Genomic DNA, 11,394 nt, shown 5'->3' on the forward strand with positions numbered 1-11,394 from the left:
CTTGCTGATCCGCGACACAAAATAAGCCCAAGGCACTCGTGCTTGCTCCTTCCCACTGAAGCAGAGCCCTGTGTAAATTCCTCGGGTGGGGATCGGGTGTTTCAGCACGCTGTTGAATTAAACAAAAAAAAAAAAAGCATGGCCAGCTGCCCGCTCGAGCTCTTAGCAGGACTGTCCTTCAGCCACAGCAGCGAGTGAGTTACAGCAAATACACCTGCGAATAAAATGCTATCTCTATTTTATGGACTGGAAACTGAGGCACGGAGGAGAAGGTGGCAGCAATAGATGCTTATCGAGATGTTTAATTACCAGCGAAACTGGTTAGGAGTGTGAATGGTTTTGATTAACTGTATCCTGCACAACTTGCACTAAACTACATCAAAGGGTAAAGAGCTGCAAACAGCTACTTCTTCACGGCCTCATTTTAAACACAAGATGAGTGAGGTACTCAAGTACTGTTGGAAACACAAAATCAGTACTAACATTTAAAAAATAAAGCTGTTCCACTGTAGAGCTAAGGAACTGAATAAAACTCAGGAAATTAGGAAGGATGTGTACCTCCATGTGACTTATTAATTGGGAATTCCTGAAAAGCAAACTCTGTGCAGGACTTAAATAAAAAACAAAAGTCTGTTAAACCCCAGCATTTAAATCCTTGTGCTACCTTCTTCAGCCTGAGTCAACTTCTGAATGCTGCCTGAATTTAGGTGGGGGCCTTGTTTGGGATGTTAATTTATTTATTGGTTGTGTTTATGATGTATAGAACAGATGTAATTGTGGTATAGGTTAGAAGCATTTAACCAAAAAAATCTGCACTAAATACATATGTGGGTGTGGGTATATCATCTTAAACAATTTTACTTGGCTGTTGAGCAAAATAACTTATGATTAAAGCAAAAAATACTTTGTGTATATCAGTTTCAGGCAGGTACTGGCAAATGACTTATCATAGCCTGTAGATAAGCAGCACAACTGTTCCAGGTGCAAACCCTAAGGACAATGTGATTTCTTACCTCTGGTAGAGTACCTAGTACTTAAGTGTGGTGGAGGGGGAAGTTGGACAGTGCTTTAAGGAGATTAACTTCTGTTTCTAAGTTGACAATAATTCAAAAACATGAAGCAAAGAGTTGTTACAAAGCTTTAAAAAAAAAAAAAAAAAAACAAAAAAAAAAACTGAATCTCCTTTTAGCTTGCATCTTGAGGCTAAAGAAAGATTACATGATTTAGCTTTGGAGTAAACTCAGTATATCTCACCCGAACTTTCAAATCAGCTAGATGTCCACTGTTTTGTTGCATGAGTAGATGGTAAATAGAAAGTGACAACAGTAATACCACAGGGCAGGATTTCTGCAACAGTTTGATGGACTCACACTTTAGGAAATCAGAGTTCTTCTCTGAAGCCTTCCCTCTTGCCCCAGGCCCCTTTCCCCAGTGTGGCTGAGTCCAGGCTGGGTTAGGGTGAGGCTCCTCAGAGCTGCTCAGGAGCTATGACCGAGATGGTTCCTCAGCTGCTGTGCCCCAGCAGCTCAGTGTGACTAACTCTGCAGGACTACACCGACCCTAGCTGAGGACCTGCACACACACGCAGAGTCTTCTCTTACCAGAGGAAAGCTATGGAAAATATGAACTGCAGGAAGAGGTCACCGTGAAGTACACAGTGGAGGCTACATACATTCCAGAGATTTTTACTCTGCTCTTGAAGGAAATAGGCTATTTTCCCCCATTGTTTCATTTATCTGGCACGTTCTCCTTGGACCACAGGTTTTTGAACAGTACTTCTCATAAGAATACCTCTGCATTTATTTATTTTTATATATATAAGTATAAATTGACATAGTTTGGCTACATTCAGCCTGGGAATTGTTTAAAACTTTTTGGTGGCTTGAATGTAAATTGTATTTAAGCGCTTTTCTGCAGAGGAAACATGAAAATGATTAACAACTGAAAATGAAATTGCTGAGATTCTTCTGTGTGAAGTTGAGAGCCTGAACCTTTGAGCCACTTCATCTCACCCATTAGCAAGAGAAACCTGCTTCCCGCAGTACTTGTCTCCTATTACTTACAATGGTGTGTAGTTTCCTGGACCAAAGTGGAAACACCTGAAGGAAATCTCCATCCTGCATTTTTCCTGGTGCACCTCTTCGGGGCAAGCAGCCCCAGACACTGCTGGTATAAGAGCCAGGACACCCAAAGCCAAAGCACCACTAGCCTGGTCCTGCTTCTCCTCTGCTCCCATCTGCAGTCCTGGGACAGAGGAAGCAGTGCTGCTATTTGTAACCAGCTGTGCCCCCCAGCTGGTGGAGGTTTAGGCAGTGTGGGATCACTCCCTGAGCTGTGGTGCTCATTTGAGATGTCATTCCTTTGCAGATATTTGGGGTTCTTTATGGTGCCTTGTTCTAAAGAGGAACTACTGTATGGTATTGCTTTACCATACAGTGTGGGATATTGTTAGTTCTCCCAAGTGAGGCTGGAGGTATAAGAAGTTCCCAGGGGCCACTGATGTAAGGGAAAATAATTTGGTGCCTGACCTAGAGGTAGATTAAATTACTCTTTCATGGTTTATAGAGGGTACTCCTCTTACCTCCAGCACAGAGTCTCTGGAGTTTTCATTTCTAGGCTGGGATTTTTCCTCCCAAGGAAAGTTTCCCAAGGGCATGAATCACCTGTAATGCTGAATGCAACAGAAGCCTTGCCAGGGACTTGAGCAGAACTGGTGAGGTTTTTTTTAAAGCTTGATAGGTAATGACGGGCAGTGACTGTATTTGAAGCTGAATGTCAATGTTGCTGTTAATTATGTGTTTACCTAAAGTCTGGCGTAAGCCTTTACAAATGGGACTGAATTTGGTAACTACCACGTCTATCCTCACCCATTTTGACAAAGACCTCTAGCTGCTACTGCATAAGAAATGCAGTCTTGATGTTGCTGAGTACCTGCTTGACTTTTATATTTGTGGAGCTGAGCTGGTGTAGAGAAGTGCTCCACTGCAAATGGAGCAAAATGAGCCAGCACAGTGCGGTGCTTCACAAGCCGCTCAGGAAGGTGCCACATCTGTACTGAATCCTTTCAAGCACTTTCGGTTAACTTACTCAGTATCACCCTCTGAATGCACATTTATTAAAGTGAATGGGCAGCTAAAAGCACAAATTAAATGCTATTTAATAGTAAATGGGAGGGGAAAAATAAAAATCCTTCCAATTCCTTAGAAGTCCTTATCTTTTTAAATTATTTATTATTAAAGGTAAGAGGTTAAGGCAAAACTAAGGTTCTCCTGGTGTTCCTCCATTGTCGTGTAAAGTATCAAAAGAAATTGTCTTCCAAAACAAAAAGATTAAAGTTTGCAGGAAGGTTTCAGCAGGCTAACATCTGTTTTAGCTGTTTTTGTTTGTTTGTTTGTTTGTTTTGTAGCAGGATGGATTCTAGTTTAATTTTTATAATACTACTACATTATTGTTAATTAAAGTGAAAAAAAAGTCTCGTAAGTTTGTAAGTTTGAAACAGGTTTGATTTTTGCACCTGTATGTAGCTGATCTTCTGCAAGTATAGTTATTCAGTTTATGGCAAATAGATTTTGATCACAGTTTGTGAAGTCATTCCAAAATATTTAGAAATGGTTTCTTTTAATAGGATAAATACAATTTAATGATGATCAGAAAAAAAATATATATTTTTTTATATTTTTATTTTTTAAGGTACATGATTTTTGAGGGCCTCCACTATGGAGACTCAACAGAGATGTTTTGATTTTGAGGAAGTGCAGAGCACCCGCTTCCTGAAAAATTGAGCTTACATTTGCTAGTTTTTATTGATTATCCCAAAACTGCAATCCCAAGCCATTTATGAAATTTTGGCAAGGGCTGTATAATTTCCTGGTGTCCTCATTAAGTGTACATTTTGGCTCAAATGTAGAACCTATAAAAAAACTGTTAGCTTAAGCTAAACTTCACATCATTGAATTAATGTATTTATAAAATGGCAGTTTCCTAGAAATGTGACTACTGAGTAAGAGAAAAATAGCAGAGCTTTGGTGTTAATTTATTCACCAGCCCTGATGGCGAATGAGCAGATGCAGCGTGACCCAAAGCATTCGAAAAATTGGCAGAGTTGTAACAGAGATAGTTGAAGTTCTGTGTGTGCAATTTTTTTTAGTTGTTGTTATAGTGTTGTGTTGTTGTTGTTGTTTTTCCTAATGAGGGCATAGGAAAGGCTTAGCATTTTAATTAGAGATCAGGTTGAAAGTTTTATTCTGAAACTTTGTTGATACTGAGATTATTTTAAGTAAGGAAATCTGAAAACCATTTCACAAAGCTGGAAAAATAGAATCTTATCTTCCTTCATCTCTCCCTAATGGATACGTGGTCTGGTTTGTCATACCAAAGAGCACACTCAGTTGTTTTCTCAAATTAGGGAGCTCCTCATGAAATTCATACCTTGGTCCAAGCCCTATAAAAGTCTAATGCCTTACATAAGTGCTAAGTTAAGAATTTAGCTGAAGCATAAATTGATGCGTTGGCTTTGTATCAGCCATTTACATTAGGGTGCATTTTATTCCCTGCCTCAGGAAAAAATGTGCTTCAGCATGTACTCAGGAGCACCGTGATGAGCTTTTGGAGCAATCTGGTTTTTGTCCCTAGTTAGAAAAATTAGGAAAAGGTAAAGCTAATGAGTTAGCAATGTTAACTAGGGATGCTAACTAGTAGGTATAAAAACCACTTGAAAAGGAGATGATTTTTAGACTGAAGAGATTATAGGGATCCCTCTTGGTGACAGAATAAATTAGCATTGCGTGTAGTTTATCTTTTTTTTTTTTTTTAAAAAAAAAAAAACTTAAAATATCTCCTGTAGCTTTGCGTTTTATACAGATCATTATCCATAATAACAAGCTGGTCCACACAATAGTCTGTGTGCATGTGTATGTATGTATAAATAAATACACTCATATAGATCCTTCTTCATCAATGCTGTTCCCCCCCTGTGTAATTCTGTTTAGGCTATTATTCCACTTGAACCATTTGTCAGTGAAAGGAAGCGCCTGCAGAGAAGTGATACATTACTGTATAGTTTCTTGCTGTGAAATGTTGATTTTAAAACAGGCTGGCAGACTGCAGCTGATCCTATAATAAAAATGAACAGACATTATTTTAGGAGGTTTTATTTTTCTTTTGTCCAGCTGTTTTGTCCAGTTTAAGTTCCAATCCAGTTCTCCAGTTCTTCTAGTTTATCCAGTTCTTTTATCATCTTTCAGCTAAGCCATACTTGATAGTAAGTTTATGTCTTCATGTTTGGCCTTTTTGTCTCTGAGAGTTTGGGATTCTTTCCCATTTCCATTTCCACATTTTTAAGCTGTGACCACGACCATATTGCCTCGTTATTAGCTAGCAGGGCAGGTGTGCAATGTTTTCTTTTTGAAGGGATGTTAGCATCCAAATTCAGTGAGCTGCACTGAGATCGTCCCCCATTTTATAGATGAGAAGACCAACATGGTTGTTAATGCATGACTGTAGGCTGAAGAATGAAAAACAAACACAAGTCAGCATAGACTAAACTGAAACATAGTGGAAAGCAACCATATTCACATTAAAAATACTAATGTTGCAATTACATTTACATAGGGGTAACTTGGACTCAAGGGCAAGTCTGCTGTCTGTATGCCAGTAATGCACAACAGAGCACCTGGGCATTGCTAACTTCCATGCGTCCAGTAAAAGACATTTCCTTTACTTCTCCATGAGAAAATACAGATCTAGGAAGGAGGCTTGTGCCTTCTTTTAGGAAGATCTCCTCTTGAACACACACTATTACTGCATTTGCAGAAAGGGTCATGCAGAAATGGTTTCAGCATTGTTTGCTAAGTCTAATGAGGTTTCTGATTGCTTCTTTGTTAAATGAATAACATCAGAGCCATTGCTATCAATCAAGAAAATATAAACTCTTATCTTTGCTTCTTAATGCTCATCAAAAATAGGTCTCAATATCTCCTGCTTTGATAAACAGCAAGTCTTTTAGTCTGATAGTGTGATGGGGCTGCTATGTGATCTTTCTCTGGACAAATTCTGTAAAGACTTGAAGATGAAATTTCTGTCTTGCACTGGAGTCTCTGTGTGTGTGGGTCTCTGACTGACCTAGTCAGGGGAGTTAGATTTGCCATAGTCGGTGGCAGTAGGTTATTAACTTACTCGTAATAAGGCTGTCTTAAGCATATAGTGCATAGCTAAGGTGAATGAACTCATTTTCAAACAGATTTACCTGTGCCTGAAGAATTATTTAATAAAGCACATTTGTTTTAATTTCCATTACCTACCCTACATTTACAAATTATAGTTCCTGATTAATGACATCAGGAGTTGAACTTTGCCTTCTCAAGCACCAGACACATGCTGTGCTGTAGACACATTTACATTCCATTTATGCAAGTCGTCCAATTAAAATTTACTCATAGAAAGTATATAATACACCAGAATGAATACATTATTCCCCCCATTAATCTGCATTCTTTGCTTTTCAACAGAAGTGACCAACATTTCACTTTGTCCCAAATGGGAATTCATGTCAAAAAAAAAAAAAAAAAAAAAAAAAAAAGAAGGGGGGGGGAACAAGCAGCAAAATAAAGAAAAAATTTCCAGATCACATTAATAAATTGTATTTGTTAAATAAAGAATTGGGAAGATGAAAGCTTTCCCTTAACTTTGCATATAAATTTTCATTTAAAATTAAAGAAACCTGGTCTGATCCTACACAGCACAGGTTCCTCCTTACAAGAAAAGAAAAATGTCACAGAAATGAGCATCCTCTGTCACAGGGTGGCCTATATCTCTGGAAGGGCACGTCACTCAGTAATATCATCATGAACTATTTTAGGTTTTCCTTTTAAAGTTAATGAGCAAAATTTAACAGCATCCATCACTATGTGAGGCTGCACAACATGCACAAGAACTCTCGCAGTCCCTCACTTCTGAGCAGCACCCAGTGCTTTCCCAGCGCCCTTCTGCTGGCAAAGGACGAACAGAGCAACTTCTGCAGAACATTTCTGGTGTGTAGCTAGCATTAGCCTTTCCTTCCAGGGGCTGGTTTTCCCACAGGTGCTCATGAGCAATGCCGATCTGAGCCAGGCATCTCCAATACCAGAAGCTACTGTCAATAACTCTGCAAAGGCAAGAGCTATGCTTGCTATTTTCTGAATCCACTGAGTGAATATATCAGCTTGAATGGTATCTCCCCACATGCTCTGTGAAATTTTGCCAAACTGTAGGCAGGATTAATGTAGTAGGTAGAAGGAAAAATAATGTAGTAGTATTTGAAATCTTCCATGCTTCCACAGTAAAACAGTAGATGGCAGCAAGAGAGACAGTGTACGACCAAATCTGTTTATTGCCTTCTTTGCTTTGATGAGTAGGCTTTGAATCATTTCTTGGCTAACATCTTCTAGTTGGTCATGAAAATATGAGTTGAAAATTACCTTTTCTCTTCAGCATGTGATCTCAATATCTGTGATCTTCATCCTGGAATGGTATTTCATGGCTCATGTCTTTCTGTCCTGGCACTGAAATATCCTTTGTCCTTTTGTGTGGCTTACAGTGCTTGAGAAATCATGCTAAAGGCAAAGGTGAGTGCCTGAAGCAACTCAGTCTTTATTTTGTTTTAAATATAATATTGGTTAATAGGAACAGGTCTCCTTCTAAAACACGCTTCTCAGATGAGATCCTTCATGTGGCAGGGCAACAGCTCCTAGGATTTATCAATGGATGCAGAAAAAGTATTAGACTGGAAGCAATTAATGAGAAAATTTCCGCCTGAGCACTATGTGATATACAAATGGAGTCATAGGCAAAGGCAGGGCTTTGCAAAAGAGAAAGAAAAACATTATTCAGAAACTAATATTGTTGAAGTTGTGAGACTGCCTTTCAAAACAAAAGCTTCATTTTATATCCAGGTGCTCATGCATTCATCCTTTAAACAGCAACCAAAGTAGGTAAGATTTCCACAGGTGATTCAGAGCATCAAAATTAGGTCCTGCAGCTCTATCTGTGCAGAGTTTTAGTATGTTTTAAAGGAAATAAAACTTGAACTGTGAGAAGGGCAAGTTTCCTTTATGGCTTCCTTGTTGAGGAAAACAAGTATACTGGGACAGTACCTGTCAAATGTAGCAAAAATATCTAGTTAACCATTCTTGCAACATTATGAATAGTGTTTTTTTTTGTTGTTGTTTTGTTTTGTTTTGTTTTGTTTTTCCCTCACACACAAGTTCTCCAATTCAATTGTTTTGATGGACATTCTCATGTGAAGATTTTTCTTACTATTCCTGACATTATATTTTGACTACACAGGTGCCATGTGCTCTGTAGATCCCTTTACCACATTTCTGATCAGGCAACCCAGTTCTCTTCAGAGCTTTTTTTTTCTAGGTGTTCTTCTTTTTACTCTGCTAATTCTTTCACCATGTTCTTTTCTACTCTAGGATATAAGGGTTCTGTTTTTTTGTTTGTTTGCTTGTTTGTTTGTTGGCTCAAACTACACTGCCAGACTGACTAGCTGTTCCAGTCTTGGTTCACAACTCACAGTAATGTTCTGAAGGTTCTTCATTTTATATTTAAACAATATATTATTTTTTTATGGTCTCCTAGTGACTTGAAAGGCACGGTGCTTTTCCTGCTCCTATGGAAGCCTTTTAAAGGTTTCCTCTCTTTCTGTATCTCTGCATGCTTTGTTTGAAGCATGCATGATAACAAATGGCATTTTCTTTCTGAATAAAAGATGCATCAGACAGACTGTATTGGCAATTTATACTATTTTTCTCTGCCAAATCAAAGGATTTAGAGTTATCTTGATATCTTCATATGGAAAACAATTGTGAGCTGTTCTATTTTTTCCTTTTCCAGCTGTTAAAATATATGGAGAGCAAAATCTGATTTAGATGTTCTTTCTATAAAGACTGTCAAAAAATATTCTTGTTGGAAAAGGACAGGTGACACCATAGGGAAGGGATAATTGATCTATTCCTCTTGTTTTTCCTAGTTCAATATGCTTGCTGCTGTATTTTGTGCTTACGGCAATGTTCTGCAGCCCAAAAGATCTGCACTGAAAGATCTTTTTTGTAATATCTTTCCCTCCCTATGTCACACTTCCAGCATGCTTCAGAGCTGTGACTATCAGAGGGGTTACCTGCAGTAACCATGTACCTGGATGCGACCATTTACATCTGTTCTGTAATGGCACATGACACCACTGAAGTGGATCAAAGGATGGAGTCTGCCTGCATCTTTTACCAACACAGAAGAAGGGGATGAGCAAACAGTCCTCTGTTTTTTGAGGACACTGAAAAATAATAGTAAAGTGGAAAAGGCAAAAAGCAACATCAGGCACTAGGAGAACTTAGTAGTCCAAACAAAAGTATCCCTATTTAGAATATAAGCATTTCAGGTAAACAAAAGAGTAAATGTTGTGTTGTTATGACAGGCTCTCGGAAGGGTTTATAAATGATCCTAGCTGGTTCCACATCAGTAGAAAAGAGTAACTAATCCTGAGGGCTGAAAAAAACAAACAAACAAACAAAAAAAACAACACATAGACTAAAGCTAATAAAATGAATAAAGTGCCAAAAAAATACAAGACTGCAACAAATGGGGAAAAAAAAAAGCCAACAAGGAGGAGAATTTTTTAATTATTCCTGATAATGGGAGGAATGGAACAGCCTTTCTGTAATTGACATGCAGTCAATTTAGACAACTTTTTTCTTGTTTCTATGTCTTATGGGTTGAGATTTGAAAGAAGAATACTGCTGAAAACACTCTGTGTTCTTCAGGCAGCGAGTGAAGAGCTACATTTGGGTCATCTTTGTGTTCTTTCAAAACCCTCAAGGGTTTATCAAAGGCTCCTTCCCCAGAGTCTGCAGAGGACTGGTGGACAGGTACCAGTTGCTCCCCCTGTTTCTTGCAAAGAAAATGGCACAAAACAAAATCAAAACGATTCCCTACTGAAGCAGGAGAGCTTTATGTCCATTCCTAGTCAGCTAGTTGTCACATAAATAATTGTAGGACGGTGAAAATACTGAGTCAATAACATGTATTTCACAAATGGAGGAAAGCTACATGATGCATAAAAGGATTTTTACTAAAATCTGGCTTTTGTCATCAAAACTAAGTTACTCGTAATAAATAAACTTTAAAAAAAAATAAAAGAGAAAAGGAGGGAGAAGAGAAGAGAAGAGAAGAGAAGAGAAGAGAAGAGAAGAGAAGAGAAGAGAAGAGAAGAGAAGAGAAGAGAAGAGAAGAGAAGAGAAGAGAAGAGAAGAGAAAAAGAACTTTTACATGTATGTAAATGTTAATGGAACCACTTTAGAGCTGGATTATGAGAGTATGAAATAAGCACAGTTTGACTGTAATGTGAACATACAATATGAATCAAATGCTTTTGGTGTACTTGAAATTGGCTGCATTTTGTTTTTCACAGCATTATTTCTTTGTTCAATTCCTGTATCGTTTGTACTGGTTATTTAAACAAATTTGGTCTGGATTTCATCTAAAAAGCAACAAGGAGGGCCATATATGCATGTTAGAAGAAAATGCGAGTTTCCTTTTTAGTATTCCTATGGCTTGCTAAATGATTGCAAGCACAGTTTATCCTCTAAGTTCATTTCTGCAGAAGAATTTGAATCACCACTGGAATGCATGTGGTGAGCAGAGAAATTCTATCAGCAGTGAAGCCCCTAATCAGAAAGAGTGCCCAGTAGTTTTAAGACTGCATTATGGCTTATATTGATTGTGTGGTGACTTTTCTTTGGTTTCTTGCCATTATTCCCGAAAATACAAAGATCAAAGAAAGTCATATTGATTGGCTCGGGTCTGGTCAAAAAATAGATTTGTGTCTTCTAATGTAACTAACATTTTACAGATGGCTTGGTTCATGTTAAAGCTGGGGATGCATGTAGATTGAATTATCAGAGGATTAGAACCAGCTGCATTTAGTTTGAAAATATTTTTGTGCATTTTCTGTCCAGCAAAATTCATAGAGCAGCCTCTTGCTACTATGTTTTCCAGCAAATACCTAGGAAAAAAAAAAAAAATTTGAGACTAATTGAAGGTCTGCTCCTATTTATTGCTGGTTACCTTTTCCTCAAAGAAACCACATTGCACATGGAAAGCGTTTGTGAGCTCAGGTCCATAAATTCCACAGAACTAGGGTTCATCTTTGACTATGAGTTAAGGGTAAAAAGGAAAAAAGGATCAGATCTGAAGAATTTGCATGAATAGAACTAGAATCCAGCCCAGTATCAGTAACAGACCCACACAGTAACAGGAGTGACTCTCCAGTCTCCTGCCTTTCATGCACCTTGCTAAAAGGATTTGGAACAATGTGATTCTGATTTTATAATGTTTTACTTTCCATATCTTTAAAGGGCT

General features: G+C 38.1%; 1 long non-coding RNA gene across 1 annotated transcript; it reads right to left on the minus strand.

Moving 5' to 3' along the window:
- Positions 1-4,819: 4,819 nt before the first annotated feature.
- On the minus strand, positions 4,820-8,413 carry LOC311433496. The gene is made up of 2 exons (XR_014690785.1): positions 7,455-8,413; positions 4,820-5,503 (listed from the first exon to the last, which is right to left on the minus strand). It is a non-coding gene; the product is annotated as an uncharacterized lncRNA (long non-coding RNA).
- Positions 8,414-11,394: the final 2,981 nt, after the last annotated feature.

This window comes from Aythya ferina (assembly GCF_964211825.1).
Source record: "Aythya ferina genome assembly, chromosome: 3".
Lineage (NCBI taxonomy): Eukaryota > Metazoa > Chordata > Aves > Anseriformes > Anatidae > Aythya > Aythya ferina.